Source organism: Camelus bactrianus, chromosome 36 (genome assembly GCF_048773025.1).
Source record: "Camelus bactrianus isolate YW-2024 breed Bactrian camel chromosome 36, ASM4877302v1, whole genome shotgun sequence".
NCBI classification, from domain to species: domain Eukaryota; kingdom Metazoa; phylum Chordata; class Mammalia; order Artiodactyla; family Camelidae; genus Camelus; species Camelus bactrianus.
The window spans coordinates 8,494,598-8,514,843 of record NC_133574.1 but is presented as its reverse complement, the minus strand read 5'-3'; the positions used below and the strand labels follow the sequence as shown (position 1 = coordinate 8,514,843).

Here is a 20,246-nt window from a genome sequence, read left to right as displayed (position 1 = left end):
AGACCCCACCAGGGGCAGCCGGAGACGCAGGGAGCCTCAGACAGGCTGTGAGAACGTGAACTCAACACTCCCCAATGACAAACATGTTTTAAGCACCCACTTCCCAGCAGTGTTTGTTCTGACTTTGCTAGTTTTCCAGTAATACTGAGTGAGAATGGAAATAATATGGACACAGAGATCAAATTCAAATGCTGGTTCTGACCATTCCTAGCTGCATGATTACTGATTAAAAGGTTACCCGTCTGCCAAGTGTAAAATGGGGGACCTAGAACCGTGCTCGTGGGCTGCTCCGAGCGTAATGAAATGACATCTATGAAGGCCATCCTGACTCTCAGAGGTAATTGCTACTATTGTCCCCATTTGGGGCACCAAGAAACAGAGGCACAGAAAGCTTCAAACATTTGCCCAAGATGAGGGTTGGGGTCAGGAATCAAGCCAATGACTTCTTGGCTCCAGAGCCCAGGATCTTCTTACGAACAACACGGCACTGACCAAGCTCCCTGCTCCAAAACCCACCTCCATTTGGCTGGGTTCCATGGCGTCTGCTCTGCACAGATGTCATCACTGCCTGCCTGCCCGCCCGGTGTCTGACCCCGGAACTCCTCCCTCGGTCCCACACACCGCTTCCTTGGGCACACCAACCCTCACGAGGCCATTGCTGTGGCTACTCGGATGTTTACACGGAAACGCAGGTGTCAGCCCAGCTTGTTGCTGTAGATGCTGCTGTCAGTGGAGGCAAAGAGTTCACAGTTGGTGGCGGAGGCCACTTCTGGTATCCTCCTTGGCTGGAGAGCTGGATGGAATCCAGTTTCCCTCTGCAACTTAGACATCCAGCATGAGAGTATGTAAGGCCATCTGGCCTCTCAATGTAGATATGATGCCCCCGCAGTTGTATTTAATATTGTAACCTCCTGGCTCCACCAGGGAGGAGAGGCCATGGCCTGTTGTCCACCAAGTTCCGTCTCCCTTCACGACAGCTACAATGGGGTAAGTTAACACCAGATCAGGAACTCTGAAATTGCATATTATTTCCTGACACTTGCAGGTCACCCAAATACCCCAGATCCCCCAAGTAAACAACTAGTAAGAGGAACTGAGCTGGCTCGTCTGTCAGATCCCTGATGGCAGGACTGATTTGGCCTCTCCTGCTCTCGGGATGATCCGTTCCCCTTCTGTGTGCCCTTCCCCGAGTGAGAGAGACTGTTCTTTGTTTATGGGCTACGGAGTATTTGTGGCTGTCTGACCAGAACCTTCAAAACTAGAGCTCTTGGTGAGGATGGAAGCATGGCACCCATGTCTCATGAGCTCAGCTACCCAACAGCCTCATCTAGCCAAGACTGTGGCCAACACCAGGGGTCCACGCTGTTGAGTGTTGGGTCTGGAGAGTAATGCCTCCACCACTGAGAAGCTGCCCCGCCACTTGTGCCCTTGTCCCCATGCAGGGGGAGGTGATGCATCCATGGGATGAAAGCCTTGAGGGCACTAAGTGACTGTGGACCAAGCTGTGACTGGCCGGTCCTGCCCCCCATGTGACCCATGTTAGCCTCACATGCAGAAAATCCCCAAAAAGACCCCTGCTTCAGTGAATGGGTCACCTATAAGCCAACTGTCCTCAGGCCACCTAAGAAGCAACACAGTATACACAGTGAGCCACCCATTCACTGATGTCCCCAAGGCTCACCGCTCCCTAATGTGACACCAGGTACCCCCAGCAAACAGAAGACCCTTACTTTATAATTGACTTGAGAATTCTACTGCCAACACTGCCTTCCACCTTCCACTTATGAAGTTCTTTCCACTATATCCCCTGCTCTGCAATTGTGCAATCAGTCCAGAGCTCCTTCATGAGACAGGAGGGAAGGGGGCCAGACACAGCCATTGAGAATGGCACAGCCATTAGCACCAAGACGGTGGAGAAGTCAACTCCCAGGAGATCTTGAGCTTCAATACACACTCACCGAAATACAGCAGGATTCTAGATGGCACGCCCACAGGTGCCAGGACAGGTTCAAGGCTGACCATAAAAGGTCAAAGGGTGAGTGGTGGCCAAATTTCTGGGAATCCCAGCACCTTCCCCAAAGCGGTTGGAATATTCCTCCCACTTATTAGCATATGAAGATGCTGAGTGCACAAAAACTAACAATCCCACACCTCGTGGATGCTCTCTCTGCTGAGAGAGACAGCCCACACTCTGTCTGTGGACGGTGTATCTACTTTTACTTTAAACTGGAGTACCCAACCCCCACGCCTCATGGCCTGTCTCTTGCCTTCTGAAACAGCCCACTCTGTCTATGGAGTATATATCTGTCTGATTAAATCTACCTTTACTGAGCTGTGGCTCTCTCTTGAATTCATTTCTGTGCAAACCAAGGACCCACACTTGGCGAGGTGCATCCCAGGGATCCAAATAAGGCCTGGGATATGGCCATCCTCTCCCCCACATTTTCCTGTATCATACATTCCTTCCCAAAGGATCTCACCTTGTGCACTCCAAAATAGACAGCACTCATGTGTCCTGACCTGGATCTGCTTCTGTGTGTATCATTTCTCATGTCCACTAGAACGTCAACTTCATGAGGACAGGGATTTGGTTCTGTTCACAACGGAAGCACCAGCACATCACAGGGGCTGGAGAAGTATTAGCTGAATGAACGAGCTGTGGGAAGTCCTGGGAATTCCACCTGCAACTCCTAGCCACTTGGGTCCCAGCTGACTCCAGGTGCTCCCTGCTACTCATGGCTGACCTCTTGCCACCACTCTCTGCTCTGCCTTCACCTGAGCCGGGATGAGCTGAGATGGGCACACACCCCGGAGAGCATGGCGGCTGGTTCATGAGGTTGCAACACACTTGCCCTCTGACTGCCAGGGGTTACTTACGATGGACAAACTGAAGGCAGCCCCATGTGCACCGCCCTGCCCCACAACTCACTTGAAGCACCAGGACTGCACACAGGGGAAACGCTGGCCCTTTCCAACCTAAGGAGAGGGACTATGGGTGAGAAGAGGGTAGCTGTCAACTAACAGTCTCTTTACAAGCCCAGTCTTAGAAAATCTCTTTAAAGGCACTTTTGGTATCTTCCTTGTGTTTCTGTAATCCCTCTAGATTTTGTCATTTTCATCTACGCATCAGAAATACAGATGCTCTTGAAATCTCTATTGTTTTTCAATGAAGAAAATCCTCTATTTCCTTCTCTGCTAAGAAAATTACTGCACTTTATATTAAAAAAAAAGCAGCTTCCTTTCATGAGTTTCTCTCTTCAAACACCTAATTTCACAAGAATCAGTGAAGCAGGGCAAGAAAATCATGCTGTGCTTTATCACCTACAGGTGGGCAGGGATGAAATGAATGAGGACTGATCTCATGAGATGGGAAGGCTGGGGCTGTCTTAATCCTGCTACAGATGGAAAGGTCCATATCTGTGAGGTTGAGGAAGGACCAAGGATGTGAAACCAAAATTTTCTAACCCATTTCTCTTTTTCAGAGTCCCAGACAAAACAGTGTCATTGTATCAACAAAAACAAGAACATCTGCACCCTTCTAAAAGCACGCTACAACTTTACTACTACACACGGCACTCTGTCACTGACCTAAAGGCTGATGACAGCCCAGAAATTTGCAGGGATCTTATTCTGTGCTCATCCCTTTTTGTCTTTGGAACCTCAGGAAATTTGTCTCCTCTCCATGAGTGTCATTTTCCTCATACTTCAAATGGGAGTGTAACAGTCATTCATTTGCTCAGTGTCTATTTGACAACAGGAGACGGCTTATGAAAACAACAACAAAAAAAAGCAAAATAACAATTCTGATCTATGGTGTCTTCCTCCTCCTCCCTGAACATGATCTTACAGGGTAAAATGGCATTTTTCACTAATTCCCGAACTTAAGGAGCAGTTCTGATAAGGAAGTCACAGGACTGCCGTGTAACCGAGAAATGACCTGGTGAAAAAGAATGAATTAGCAGCAAATCCTCGAAACCCATAAGGGTGCAAACCCTGGGAGCTACAGGCATGGGTGGGAGTTCCTTAGTTCCCCATTTCACAAAGCTGAGAACATTGCAGGGTCCATGAAATACACAGATAGCCCAGTACAACCACACCATGTTTTGGAGCACACCGGGGCCACATCACTGCTGACCTGCACTGCTGTGTGTCCCAGAGCAAGAGCCCTGGGCGGGAGTGACTGTGTTTGAGGCTGGACAAGAACTTCCTGTTCTGTCTCTTTTGCTCTCTCTCTTCCTGCAATAAAACAACTTGTAGGGCTCTGGTGGGGAGCACTGCACCCACTTTCTCTGGCAAACCACACACCAGGCAGCTCTAGCTGATCTGAGAGAGGACTCTTCAATGAACATATATACACCAAAGTCAGGCAGAAGGCTGCCTGTGACCTTGGGAATCCAAACCAGCTTGTCCTGTTAATCAGGATATTACACATCTAAAGAAAGTGTGCACCAGATGAAGACGATGCCTTAGACAGCGTTGGTGGTTATGTCCAGCAGTGTCTAAGGACAAGTCATGCTCTGGTAGATGGGAGCATTTTGGTTGCTTTCAGAGTTTGCTACTGAAGGGCTGGGACATTTCACTGGGCCTTGAAACTCCAGACCTCTTTACTCACAAATGCAGACAAGTTAGGTGAGCCAGCTCAGCCTTTATTCCAACTTCCTAACCAAAAGGCTATGAGGTTGAAAATATATTTCTCAGACTCTTCTGCAGCAAGGGTTCCAGATGTGGCTTTAAAAATTCCCATCATAGATTGAGATTTGCAAATATTATCTACTATATATAAAAATAGCTAAAAAAATAAATTTCTTCTGTATAGCACATGGAACTATATTTAATATCTTGTAATAACCTTTAATGAAAAAGAATATGAAAAGGAATTCATATATATATGTGTGTATATGAATGACTGGAACATTGTGCTGTACATCAGAAATTGACACATTGTAACTGACTATACTTCAATTAAAAAAATATATATATATATAATGCCCATCAGCAGCATCTGAGTATCACTAAAAGCAGAAACCCAGATGAATGGAGGTAGAGGTGGTGGAGGAGCTACTTTATTTTGCTGGGGTGGATGCAGCTGGCATGGCAGAGATCTAGAAGGAATGGTCACAACAGCCACTCACTGATCTGCAATTGAGTTAGGGTAACAACTTCCTGAAATCCTCCCCACCCCTCCTGATGAACCAGGTGTCTGGCATTTCTCTGGTAATCACTAGGCGCAGCCTGGAACTCAAAGGTAAAAATTAAAAACTGCAGTCAGGCTGGGAAGAGACTGGCAGGATGCGTTGGTCAAAAGTAGATCAGAAACAACAAGGAATGGGGAGGGGATAGAACGTGTGCTGAGGCCCGTGACTTCAGTGGTGGATTGACTGTGTTGAGGACTCTGAGTCAGTATGAGTAGATGGATTGGTGTGGACTAAAGTGGTGGCCATTTTTCAGATAAGTGTGTGATTTGGACTATATTTATTAGAGGAGGGTTATTTTTTCCACTTCAACATTGATCATTTCTAGGGAGCAGAAAAATACTCTGCCACAAAACATCTAAGTGCAAAAGAGATGCTACGGGATGATGGTGGTATGAAAAATTTCAGTTCTGCATTTCGAAGCTTTCTTTAATGAGGTTCACAGGAGTAGATACTTAAAATAAAATAAGATAGTTAAAATAAAGACATCATCATATGTACATATCCTTAAAGCTACACATATGGAGCTATAAGTGGGCCTGAAATGTGTTCTGCATTCTAAAATCAGATGAAATAAAATCAGTAGCTCAATATGCCTGTCGGCTCTATAAACATGATGTAGCTAATGATCACAGAAAGCAAGATCAGCTAGGAAATATGAGATTTGTCTTTTCCAGTGTCAAATTTAATATTTTTGCTTTACTTAAAAAGCATCTTTTTAATTAGGGCTGTCAGCATCCATTGGTACACGGGGTTCAGTAGATGTGTTCAGATGTTCTAGACAGTGAATCAGAGCAAAGAGTGAGGTTTAGACAGTAGTTAAATGTCTCATCTGTGTGAACATCATCCACATACTGCTATACTGAAAATCCTTAAATGTGGGAACTTCATTAAAGCAACGAAAAGAGAGGGAAAAAAATAGCCACAGACTAGTGGAAGTTTTGTAACATGTAAAAATGACAAAGGGCTATTCCTGAGCATATTTTTAAAAACCCCTACACTTTAATAAGGAAAACAACAAACTGACAACAGGTTGCACACTGCTCCCTTTAGGAGAAGCCATGCAGATGGACTCTTATCTGAATGGGGCTGGAGCTGTAGAATTAGTTAGTCTTGCAAGTAACTCAGTTAAAAACAAATGCAAATGGGATACACTTCTAGAATATCTGAGTAAATATGTTGGAAAACTTACTCCTCTATGAAACAATGACAATGGCAAAATTTGTCAAAATTAACCTCTGCAGAACTCTGGAAATTAAACCAAGGCTTCCAGCAATCCGGGGAGTGTTTATTTGAGAAAAAACAAAACAGCAAAATCTCCATAAAGATAGTGAGTCTTGTGGCATTGTAACTTGATATACCCCCATCCCCGTATCCTCACCTAAATGGTGGCCTTTAAAAGCAACAGTCTCACAATCAAGGTAGGAGCAGATGTGATATGAAGTTACCTAAAAAATCCGTCCCCAGAGAGCTGTCAGTACTTGATCTATCTCAAACCCATGCTGTGCAAACAGCCTGTCCCCAGAGTGTTTGTGGAAAACAATCAGCAGTGAGTATTTAACATTACAACTGCCTGAGGCAGTGGTACCAGTAGAGGCTAACTACATGCTGACTAGGAAACTTTGAAAGGCAAAATTGAGTAATGAGACGTTCTGGGGGTGGAAGTAGGGTTAAAAAGCTCCAAAAACTTCCGTGAACTGTAGAAGGCCGTACACATATGTGGCACATGGCAAGGAAAGATCTGAGAAAATCTTAAGCCTTCAACTCTGGCTGAACTTGAGGTTCTGCCTAAGCAAGAACTAAAGGCTACGGAAGAGCTGCAGACTGCCTGCCGGTGCTGAGGGCCTCCCTCAGCACGCAGACACACAGCCACCTGGCAACAGCTCAAATGATTGGCTCCAGGCATTGAAAGAAATCACTGTCCATTTATTACAGTGATGACAACTAGGCTTTCTGCACACACACTGATCTCATGGCCATGCATGATAAAGAATACAGACTTTAAAGAATTTGTTCAGGAAAGTAACTAAATAAATAGCTGCAGCAGCAATGACAATGGAAGCAACGATAAGCCCTGGAAAAGAAGAAACTCTGGCTTTCAGATGAGCCACATTTTAATATTTTAAATGTCCAGTTTTCAACAGAAAATTAGAAGATGTACAAAGAAACAGAAAAGTTTGGCCATAACACAGGGGGAAAAGTAGTCAATAGAAACTCCCTGTGGAAACCCAGACACTGGACTTACTAGACAAAGACATAAATAAGCAATTACACATATGTTCAAAGAGCTAACAGAAACCATGCCTAAAGAATTAAATTATGTGAACATCTCATTGTACAGAGAATATCAATAGATAAAATTTATATTAAAAACCAACAAGAAATTCTAGTGATACAAATATAATGACTAAAATGGAAATTTCAATAAGAGGTTTCTCTGTAGATACGAACTTTTTGAAGAAAAAGTCAGTTAACTTAAAACTACTGAGATTATCCAGTCTGTGGAACAGAAAGAAAAAGGAATGAAAAAATAATGAACACTGTGTCAGAGATAGGTGGGACACCATCAACAATACCTATACACACATATTGGGAGCGCCAGAAGGAAGGAGAGAAAAAAAGGGGTAGAAAAAATATATAAAGAAATAATGGCTGAAAACTTCCCAAATTTGATGAAAACATTAATTTGTACATCCCAGCAGCTCAAAAAACTCCATATGGTATAAACATAGAGACATCTAAAATCTGCACATCAGACTCAGTGTGTCAAAAGACAAGAACAAAGAATCTTGACAGCAGAAAGAGAAAAGTGGCTCAACATATACAAAGGCTCCTCAGTAAGACAGTTGATTTCTCATCAAAAACCATGGAGGCCAGAAGTAGTGTGATGGTATTGTCAAAGTGATAAAAGGAAAAGACTGTCACCAAGTATTTTATAGCCAGCAAAATGATTCTTCAAAAAAGTTAAAGGAGAAATTAAGACACTCCTACAAAAACAAAATCTGAAAGAATCCATTGCTAACAGGCCTGTTCTAAAAGAAATATTAAGGATAGTCCAGCAGCTGTAAATGAAAGGACACTCACCTGAAAAATAATGAGTACTGGTAGAGGTAACTACATGAGTAAAAAAATAAAACAGTATAAATAGAGTATTACATGTAAGTGTTTTCTTCTAATTGATGTAAAAGACAACTGCATAAAACAATACATATGAAACTGTGTAGATGCACTTATAAATGCATAAAGGTGTAATTTGTATGACAGTGATAGCATGAGGAGGGGGAGGGAAAAGACTGATACCAAAGCAAATTTTTTGTGTACTATTGAAATTAAGTTGGCATTCATGTGAACTAGATTGCTTTAAAAAAAGATGTTAATTATAATATCCAGGGCAATGGAGGGGAAGGAGGAGGAGGAAGAGGAAGAGGAGGAGGAGAAGAAAAAGATAAAATAAACAACAAATTAAAATGGCACACTTGAAAATGCCTACATTGTCCAAAAAAGTGTAGTAATAGAGGAATGGGAAAAGTAAAAGACATATAGAAAGCAGATAACAGATGTAAGTTCAACCTGATAAGAAATTACATTAATGTAAATGAATTAAACATTCTAATCAAAATACTAAAGGCAGAAATAAATGGAATAGAGAATAGATGAACAAAAGAATAATCAACAAAAAGAAAAGTTGGTTCTTTGAAAAGATCAACAAAAGTGAGAAATTTTTACCTAGTACTGAAGAAAAAAAGAGAGAAGATTCAAATTACTAAAATGAGAAATGAAAGGAAGGATGTCACTACTGCCCTTACAAAAATAACAAGGAATATAAGGGAATAACATGAATAATTATATAGCCAATAAATGAGATAATCTAGATGAAATTGATAAATTCCTAGAAGGACATAAATGACTGAAGCTAACTCAAGGAGAATTAGAAAACTCAAATAAACCTACAATAAGTAGTGTCTGAAATTGTAATCCAAAACATTCCCACAAGGAAATGCTAGGCCCGAATGGCTTTGCTGGTGAATTCCATCAACTACTTAAAGAAAAAACAAAAACAAAAACAAACAAAAAAATGCTTCACAAATTCGTCTGAAAATAAAGAGGTGGGCACACTTCCCAATTCATTCAATAAGACTAGTATCACACTGATACCAAAAACAGACAAAGGCATCACAAGAAAACTAAAGAGTATCTCTTATGAATATAAATGCAAAAATCCTCAAGAGAATACAAGCAAATCCAATCCAGTAACATATAAAATAGACCACAGTTAAGTGGGATGTATCCAGGTATGCAAAGGCAGTTCAACATACAAAAGTCAATTCATGTAATGTGCCATATTAATAGAATAATGGATAAAATCTAGGAATAGAAGAGAACTTCCTCAACTTGACAGACAACATCTATGAAAATCCTGCAGCAAAGAACATACATAATGGTTAAAGACTGAATTAATTCCTCCCGAAATCAACATTGTACTACAGGTTCTAGTCAAAGCAACCAGAAAAAGAAAATAAAGCCTCCAGTTTAGAAAGAAAGAAATAAAACTATTTCGATTCCAGATGACATGATATTATATATTGAAATCACAAGGAATCCACAAAGAAAAAAAAGAGAGAGAAAAGAAAAAAAAAACCTATTAGAATTAATAACCCAGTCTGACCAAAATTGTAAGACATAAATCAGTATATAAAAAAGTAATTATATTTCTATACAACAGCAGTGAATAATCAAAAAATAAAAAGAAGGAAACATTTTCATTAGCAATAGCATCAAAAAGAATAAAATACTTAGGAATATTAAGAAAAATATGTGGAATACTGAGAAAAATGTCTGAAACTTGTATATTGAAAACTAAAATACTACTGATAGAATTTAAAAATGACCTAAAATAAATGGAAAGCTCCTCTGTGTTCATGGATCAGAAGCTTTATTAATGTTAGGATGGCAATTGTCCTCAAAATGACCTATACATTCAATGCAACTCTGGCTTTTTGACAGAAATGAACAAGCTGATACTAAAACTAATATGGAAATGCAAGATACCCAGAATAGTCAAAACAATTTTGAAAAAGAACAAAGTTTTGAAGTTTCCAAATTCAAAACTCACTAACAAAAGTGTAATTCATACAGTGCGGTACTTGCATAAAGGACAGACAAATAGATTGAGAGAAAAGAACTGAGAGTCCATAAACAAACTCTTACATGTAGCCAGTTAATTTTTGACAAGGTGCCATGACAATCCAATGGGGAAAAAATAATCTTTACAAAAATGATGCTGTGACACCTGAACATACACCTGGAAAGAAAGAAAACTGAACTTTTATCTTAACACCATTTATGAAATTTAACTCAAGACAAATCACAGACATGAAACTATAAACCTTTTAGAAAATGAACAATGAGAAAATCTTCAGGACTTTGGATTACAAATACTTCTAATATATGACACTAAAAGCACAAACAACAAAAGAAAAAAATCAAGTAAACTGGAATTCAGTAAAATTAATAATTTCTGTGCTTCAAAGGACTTCATCAAGAAAGTAAGAAGACAATCCACAGAATGGGTGAAAATATTTCCAATATTTTCCCTGATAAGGGACTTTTATCCAGAATAGACAAAGAGGACTTAAAACGTGACAATACAAAGACAAATACAATTAAAATGGGCAAAGAATTTGAATAGATGTTTCTCCAAAGAAGACATACGAATGGGAAATAAGCACATAAAAAGATGTTCAACATCAGTAGGCATTAGGGAAACAGAGATCAAAAGCACAATGACATGCCACTTCATACCAACTAGGATGACAAATATATATGATATATGATATATAAATATGTATCTATAAACCCGGTAATAAAGTGTTGATGAGGATGTGGAGAAACTGGACTCCTCATACATTACTACTGGAAATATAAAATGGTGCAGTCACTTTAAAAGCTACTTTAGCAATTCCTGAAAATGTTAAAAGTAGAATACATCCCAGCAATTCCATTTTTGATATATCCTCAAGAGAACTGAAAATATGTGTTCACACAAAAACTTGTCCATGAGCATTTACAGCAGAATTATTCATCATCAACTGATGGATGGATAAGCAATGTGGTGTACTTATAACAATGGCATATTATTTGAACACAAAAAGGAATTTGGGTACCGAAATATGCTACACCATGGATGAGCCTTGACAATGTCACACTAAATGAAAGACGACAATCAAAAAAGGCAGAATACTGTATGGTTCTACTTATATGAAATGCCCAGAACAGGCAAATCCGTAGAGGCAGAAAGTAGAGTGGTGGCTGCTGGGGGCTAAGGGAAAGGAAGGTTAGGGAGTGACTTACTAAAGGGTACTGGTTCCTTTTGGGAGTGATGGCTACACAACCCTGAAATGTTCTTAAAACCCTAATGCACACTTTCAAAGGCTGCATTTTATGGTACATGAATTATATCTCCATAAAGCTGTTATTCTTGAAGTTGAGCCCACCTATGGAGCAACTGGTACAGCACTGACTGCAGCATCCGGAGTGGGAGTGACCCACCAGGCCACCGTGAAGGAAAGCAGCACCTGACCCAGTGTTGGAGGGGCATGATCTTCTTGCCGACTGACACTGTGAGCAGCACAGACGAGGGGGCCAACAGAGCAAGCTGAGTTCGTGAAACAGGGTGAAGACACAAAGACCTCTCAATAAAACCATTAAGAGTGCACAGTCTCTAGGAGAACATATCTTTGTTTTTTAAATCTTGTTATGTCTGTTTTGTTTTCTATTACCTTTTTAATCTTTACTTTTTAAACAGTTCTATATGTTTATAGTTCTCATTTCATTTTTAATTCTCTTGGTTTTGATCTGTTATTGTTTATTCACAGGTTTCAAATATTGTGTTTTGATTTTTTTCTTCTTTTTATTAAGGTTTTTAAAAGACACCTCAACTCGATTCCTAATCTGCTTCAACTTGCTCTTCTATTATTGATTATACACTTTTTTCAAACTTTCTTTTCCTCCATTCTTTTAAAATTCTCTCTCTCTCTCGTTTTTAAGTTTTATTCCCACAAAGACTTTAGATAGATAAATAAACTCCTTTAAGGATCACAATAGATAACTGATACTCCTTAAGCCACAGTGCCAGAGAGTTATAAGCATTATGAAGAAGCAGAGGCAGTACTCCCAATTAAAAGTGCAAGAGAAATCCCCTGAAAGAACGATCAATGAAATAGACATTGATGGCCTACTAGATCAATATTTCAAAAAAGAAGTGATCAAATTACTGAAGGAACTAAAAGAGATAGTGTTTAGAGACATAAAATATGTCAAAAACAAAATAGAAGCTATAAAGAAGAGCCAAGTAGAATTGGTAAATTCATTGGCTGAAATGAGGTCAGAACTAAAGGCTGTACAAAGCAGGCTAGATAATGCAGAGGAATGAATAAGTGACCTAGAATACAGGATAACAGAAAGCACCCAATCAGAACAGCTGAGAGAAAAACAAATAAAAAACAATGAAAACAATATAAGGAACCTATGGGATAATATAAAGCATGCCAATCTATGTATAATAGGGGTTCCAGAAGGGGAAGAAAGAACAAAGGGGATGGAAAAGGTATTTAAAGAAATCATGACTGAAAACTTCCCAATCCTAAAGGAGGAATCAGACACCCTAGTACAGAAGGCTCAGAGGTTCCCAAACCGGAAGAGCCCAAAGAGACCCACACCAAGACATAGCATAATCAAGATGGCCAGACTGAAGGATAAAGAAATGATCCTAAAGGCAGCAAGATAAAAACAAAGAGTGAGTTACAAGAGAAGGCTCTCAGCTGATTTCTCTACAGAAACACTACAGGCCAGAAGGGAGTGGCAAGATATATTCAAAGTCCTGAATGAAAAAGAAGATGCAGCCTAGGTTACTTTCTCCAGCAAAGCTATCCTTTAGAATAGGTAAGATATAGAATTTCACAGAGAAGCAAAAACTAAAAGACTTTAGCAACACTAAACCCATGCTAAACGAAATATTGAAAGGTCTATTCTAAATAGAAAAGATGCACGATGCTACAGAAATGAGAACTCATAAGTGGAAAGGTGATAACTACCACGAATTACAAATAGAATAAACATGAAATTGTAAAAGAAGACATATAAATCATTGATGGGAGAGGGAAGCAAGAAAATATAGAGTATTATTTTCTTTCTTCTTCTGTTTTTTAAATTTTTTTGTTCTTGGTAGGATGGGTTTGAGATTACATTACTATCTGTTTAGTACACACAGTTACAGTAATTAGTTAACAGACTTACAAAAAAGTGTAACTACAAGACAAAAACTTACAAGTGAGTCACAAAAACTAAATACAATCCAAGATAATACAAAGGAAAATTACCATACCACAAAAGGAAGAAGAAAGGAAGAAGAAATACCAAATCAACTGCAAAAATAAGTTGAAAATAGCAATAAACACTCATCTATCATTAATTACTGTAAATGTTAATGGACTAAATGCTCCAGTCAAAAGACAGAGTGGCAGACTGGATAATAAAGCAAGAACCTTCAATACACTGCATACAAGAGACACACTTTAGGGAGAAGGACACATATAGATTGAGAGTGAATGGACGGAAAAGGAAACTCCATGCAAATGGAAATTCCAAAAAAGCAGGTGTAGCAGTTCTGATTTCAGACAAAATAGACTTTAAAACAAGGGCCATGAAGAAAGATAAATAAAGACATTTTATAATGATTAAAGGAGCAATACAAGATGAGGACATTACAATCATTAATATATATGCATCCAACATGAGCACCTAAGTACATAAAACAACTATTAACAGAGAAAAAGGGGGAAATTGATGGGAATACAATCATTGTCAGAAATATTCACACCACATTAACATCACTAGACAGACCTTCCAGACAGAAAATAAATAAGGCAACAGAGAAATTAAATGATACAATAGAAAAATTAGATTTAGTGGAGATTTTCAGAGCATTACAACCACCCAAAATAGGGTATACATTCTTTTCAATTGCACGTGGAACATTTTCTAGGATTGATCATGTACTTGGTCACAAAAGAAGTCCCAACAATTTTAAGAAAATAGAAATTATCTCTAGCATCTTTACTGACCACAATGTCATTGAAACTAGAAATCAACTTCAGAGAAACAAAGGAGAAAAAAAGGAAAGCATAGAGATTAAACTATATGCTATTAAAAAAAACAATGGGTCAATGATGAAATCAAAGTTGAAATTAAGGAATACCTTGAGACAAATGAAAATGAAAACATAACCACACAAAACTTATGGGACACAGCAAAAGCAGTGCTAAGAGGAAAGTTTAGGGCGATACAGGCCTTACTCAAAAAAGAAGAACAATATCAAATAAACAATCTAACCCACCAGTTAAAAGAACTAGAAACAGAAGAGCAAAAACACCCAAAAGTCAGCAAAAGGAAGAAAATAATAAAGATCAGGGAGGAAATAAATAAAATAAAGATTAAAAAGAAATAGAGAAAATAACCAATCACACCAAAAGCAATTTTTTTGAAAGAGTAAATAAAATCAACAAACCTCTGGGAAAACTCACAAAGAATAAAAAAGAGAGAGCACAAATTTGCAAAATAAGAAAGGAAAATGGAGAAATTACAACAAATAACATAGAAATACTGAATATCATATGAGAATATCTTGAAAAACTACATGGAAAAAAATGGATAACCTAGAGGAGATGGACGTTTCTGGAAACATACAATCCACTAAGACTGAATCAAGAAGAAACTGACCACTTGAACAAACCGATCACTAGGAATGAAATTGAATTAAAAATAAAAAAACTTCCCTACAAATAAAAGTCCAGGACTGGACAGCTTCACCAGGGAATTTTACCACACATACAAAGAAGAACTCATACCAGTCCTTCTCAAACTCTTCCAGAAGATTGAAAAGAAGGAATATTCCCAAACTCATTCTATGATGCCACCATCACCCTGATACCAAAACCAAGCCAAGACACCACCAATAAAGAGAATTACAGACGAATATCACAGATGAACACAGATGCAAAAAAGTCCTTACCAAAATACTAGCAAATAGAATCCTACACCACATAAAAAAGATTATACATCATGCTCAAATGGGGTTCATCTCAGGGATACAAGTGTGGTTCAACATATGCAAATCAATCAATGTAATACTTCACATCGACAAGAGAAAGGACTAAAACCATATGCTCATCTCAATAGATGCATAAAATCTTTTGATAAAATTCAACACCCATTTATGATAAAAATTCTCACCAAAGTGGGTATTGAGGGAATGTATCTCAACATCATAAAAGCTATATATGACAAACCTACAGCCAGTATAGCACTCAACGGTGAAAACCTCAAAAGCTTCCCACTAAAATCTGGGACAAGACAAGGATGCCCACTATCACCACTCCTATTCAACATAGTCTTGGAAGCGCTGGCCACCGCAATCAGGCAAGTAAGAGAAGTAAAATTTGTCTAAATTGGAAAAGAAGAGGTAAAAGTGTCACTATATGCAGATGACACGACACTATATATAGAAAACCCTAAAAGATACACACCAAAACTACTAGAGCTGATCGAAGAATTTAGCAAGGTAGCAGGTTACAAGATTAATGTTCAAAATCATTTTCATTTCTTTACAGTAATGATGAATCAACAGTAAAACAAAGTAAAGAAACAATCCCCTTTAAAATAGCACCCAAAGTAATAAAATATCTAGGAATAAATCTAACCACAGAGGTGAAAGAATTATACACAGAAAACTATAAACCATTGTTGAAGGAAATTAAAAAAGACTTTAAAAAATGGAAAGGTATACCATGCTGTTGAATTGCAAGAATCAATATTGTTAAAATGGTCACACTGCCCAAGGCAATCTACAGATATAATGCAATCCCTTTCAAATTACCCCAGACATATTTCATAGAACTAGAACAAATCACAATAAAATTTATATGGAACCATCAAAGACGTAGAATTTCCAGGGCATTACTGAAGAAAAAAAGAAAGAGGCTGGAGGAATAACTCTCCCAGACTTCAGACAATACTATAGAGTTACAGTCATCAAGACAGCATGGTATTGGTACAAAAACAGACATATAGACCAATGGAACAGAATAGAGAGCCCAGAAATGAACTCACAAACTTTTGGTCAACTAATCTTCGACAAAGGAGGCAAGAATATACAATGGAATAAATACAGTCTCTTCAGCAAGATAAACATAAGACAAAATACAATAAACCTCCTAGAAGAAAATACAGGCAAAATATCTGACATACATCTCAGAAATGTTCCCCTAGGGCAGTCTACCCAAGCAATAGAAATAAAAGCAAGAATAAACAAATGGGACCTAATGAAACTTACCAGCTTCTACAAAGCGAAGGACACCATAAGTAAAACAAAAAGACAACCTACAGAATGGGAGAACATTTTTGCAAATGAAACTGACAAAGGCTTGATCTCCAGAATATATAAGCAGCTCATATGACTTAATAAGAAACAACCAAATAACCCAATCCAAAAATGGGCAGGAGACCTAGAAAAGCAATTCTCCAAGGAAGACATACAAATCATCAATGGGCACATGAAAAAATGCTCAATATCACTAATTATCAGAGAAATGCAAATCAAAACTACAATGATGTATCACCTCAAACCAATCAGAATGGCCATCATTCAAAAATCCAAAAATGACAAAAGCTAGAGAGGCTGTGGAGAAAGGGGAACCTCCTACACTTCTGGTGGGAATGCAGTTTAGTGCAGCCACTGTGGAAAACAGTATTGAGTTTCCTCAAAAGACTAGGAATAGACTTGCCATATGACCCAGGAATCCCACTCCTGGGCAAATATCCTGAAGGAACCCTACTTCAGGATGACACCTGCACCCCAATATTCAGAGCAGCATTATTTACAATAGCCAAGACATGGAGACAGTCTAAATGTCCATCAACGGATGACTGGCTAAAGAAGTGGTATATTTATACAATGGAATACTACTTGGCCATAAAAACTGACAATATAGGGCCATTTGCAGCAACATGGATGCTCCTGGAGAATGTCATTCTAAGTTAAGTAAGCACGGTAACAAGGAATAAAGTTACCTCCAGGTACAGTTATTTTGATTAAAATATCCATACAGAAAGCAAGTCACCCCCATGACTGCTGCCAGTAGGAGGATCTGAGTGTAATAACTCAGCCAAGCAAATTAGATTCAGACCTTCTCTGCACAGAATTTCCTGCAGAAAGACAGAAGGTAGTTTCAGAAGACACACATAATCACTCTGTAGCTTCATCCTCATGTTAATCCCTTTTTTCTTTGTTTTTTTGGGGGGGCATAATTAGGTTTATTTATTTGTTTTTTTAATTGGAGGCATTGGGGATTGAACCCAGGACCTCATGCATGCTAGGCATGAACTCTACCACTGAGCTATACCCTCCCTCCATCATATTAATTTCTGATTCTAAATCAAGGGGGCTTTAAGTTTAAACCTCTGGCTCAATTCACACTTAAAACATATGCGTTTTCATAGCAGCCCCTGAAATCTACCATGAAATAAGAAGTATTTTATGCATCATAGAAGTACAGATCACTGGTTCACCTGCTGAAGAGAGATAAATGAGAACAGAGCAAAGGAGGGGACGAGGCCGACTCCGGAGCAGATGCAGGGGATCATCACCACTCACTGGACAGTCTGGCACATTCAACAAATCCCCCCAAATATCATTCTTAACAGGCTTGACACAAGTGGACGTCAACAACTTGCTCAGTCATCTGCTCCTGCCTTATCTTGGGAAGGTCCCTGGAGCAAATGCATCGTAAACCACAGATAATAAGGAAATGGCTGATAATGATAACAACTGGGAGTGCAATGTCTCTCTGACAAAATATTTATAAAACTCATTGTGGGAATGGGAGAGGGCAGGAGGCATGTGACTGAGGAAGATACTGCCCTGTATTCTTTGTATCTAGCACGTCTGTTGTTCCTAGGTTTTAAAAACTCTTCAATGTTTCCCAGTTAATCTGGAGCAGATGGAACAGGCCAGGGAGGCAAGATTAGAAGAAAGGAAGCAGGGCATGAAGCGGTGCCATGCTGGTCCTGAAAGGGAGACAGACACAGACAGGCAGGCACAGAGGGTTTAGGGATGAGGCGGAACAATGAGACGGCGGCTCAGGTGTGTCTTGCTGTTCCTGATACTTCCCTCAACTGGCTCACTGCTGACTCGGCAGTGCTGGGTAAAACCTGTGGATTTCCTCAGCTCTGAGTTCTCTCTGAGGCTTCCGGCTCAGTCTGGAGCTGAGATGAGCTCCGAGGGCTTAGCCTAGGGGGGACTCAGCTCTGAGAACAGCCTGGAGTCCTGGGAAACTTCACACAGGTACCCCCATGGGCTTGACCAGCGCTCACAGGGCTGCTGTGAGATCAGCTTCATCGTCAGAGACCTGGGCGTGGACCATTCCATGGGGGAAAGGGCTGAGCCCGATGCCAAATCAGATAGGAGGGACAAAGTGTGTTCATTCTCATGTGACTGGGCTTTGTGGCCTGGCTCACGGATGGCAGGCTCAGGATGGTGTCTGGCAGAGAAAACCCTGGCAATGGGTTTGAGATGTCTTGGACTCTTTCTTGTTAAGCTTTTTGTAATACATTCTTATCATCTTTCAGTCCTGAAAATGCCACATTCAAAACTGAAAGAATGTTAGATGTTGCCTGTTCTAACTGGCCAATGGTAAACACTCCCTGCTACAGTTAGAGAGCTGGTCAGGCAGCCTCTGCCTGGATTTTTACAGTGACGGGGAGTTCATTACTTCCAAATGTTACATGTCGGTAAAAATGTCAGAAAGAATTTCTGAAACTTAAACAGATGTCTGCCTCCTAATCCTTGCTGAAAGGCTAGGAATAATGAGGATCCCTTCAAATGTATTTTGTCTGATTCTTATATCTCTCTGTCAAAAACACCCCAATTCTTAACATCAATTTTTCAAAATTCAGCTTTGATTTCTTTTTATCAAAGTTATACCACACATTCATTAAAGAGTCAAACAGTTCTCAAACACCGATTGTAAAAAGGAGCAGTTCCCAACAACCGCCCCATTTCCTGGCCAGAAGCAACCAGTTCAGCTCCTACTGCTGACTCTTGGAATAATTACTCCCTTTCTCTGACTAATATCCATGTAACACAGCCTACTGACTTTTTCAGATTTATGTAACACCTATTTAACTTTCTATTTTGGAAAATGAGGATTAAGCTCTCTTTCAATCCCCATCTCATCTACATCCCAAAACTTCATTCTTCCAACCTTTTGATACAATTACATTATAATTTTGACCAGCTCAGTATCCTTACTTTAAGTTATTAGGACTCTGTACAGACTGTTCACAGCTGTAGCAAGTTGTCTGCTAGGCTTACTTTTTTCTTCCCTACTTTATTTTTCCTGGAGTTAATAATTGTCTTGGTGGTTCATAGCTTAGATTTCTGTGCACTTAACAATTCAACCCCAGGCCTTCCCCTAATGAATAACTTTCTCAATACTTCCCAATACATTGTTTACAAATTTCATCTCCTTGAATAAATCTCTTCAGATCTCTTTCAATCAGGATTAACGACATTCTAGACTTGTCACAGAGCTCAAGGGGCCACTAGTGGGAAGCAACAAAGGGAACACATGGACCAGGAGCAGGGAAAAGATCAACATATTTTCCTTAGCAAAACATACTTAAAATAGTGGGAAAATTATTTTCTTTACAAAAACACTCACAAACCCCAAAAGCCCATAAAGAATGATTAAAGAGCCATCAAACCCATTGCCCTGCCATCAAATACTGTATAAGAAAACAAAAATAACACAATGAAAATATCATATAAATATAAATCTTAAGGGAGATGGGATACACTCAGTGGCAGTGTATGTGCTCAGCATTCATAAGGTCCTAGATTCGATCTTCAGTACCCTCATTAAAAAAAAAAATTAAAAAGAAAAGAAAAATGTATCAACTTTAAATGTTTACATATGTACAAACATCCTCTTTTAAAAC

General features: G+C 39.3%; 1 pseudogene; it reads right to left on the bottom strand.

Annotated features, from left to right (window-relative positions):
- Nucleotides 1–20,246, bottom strand: part of LOC141576080 (anoctamin-6-like) — a 59,057-nt pseudogene that overhangs the window by 26,150 nt on the left and 12,661 nt on the right.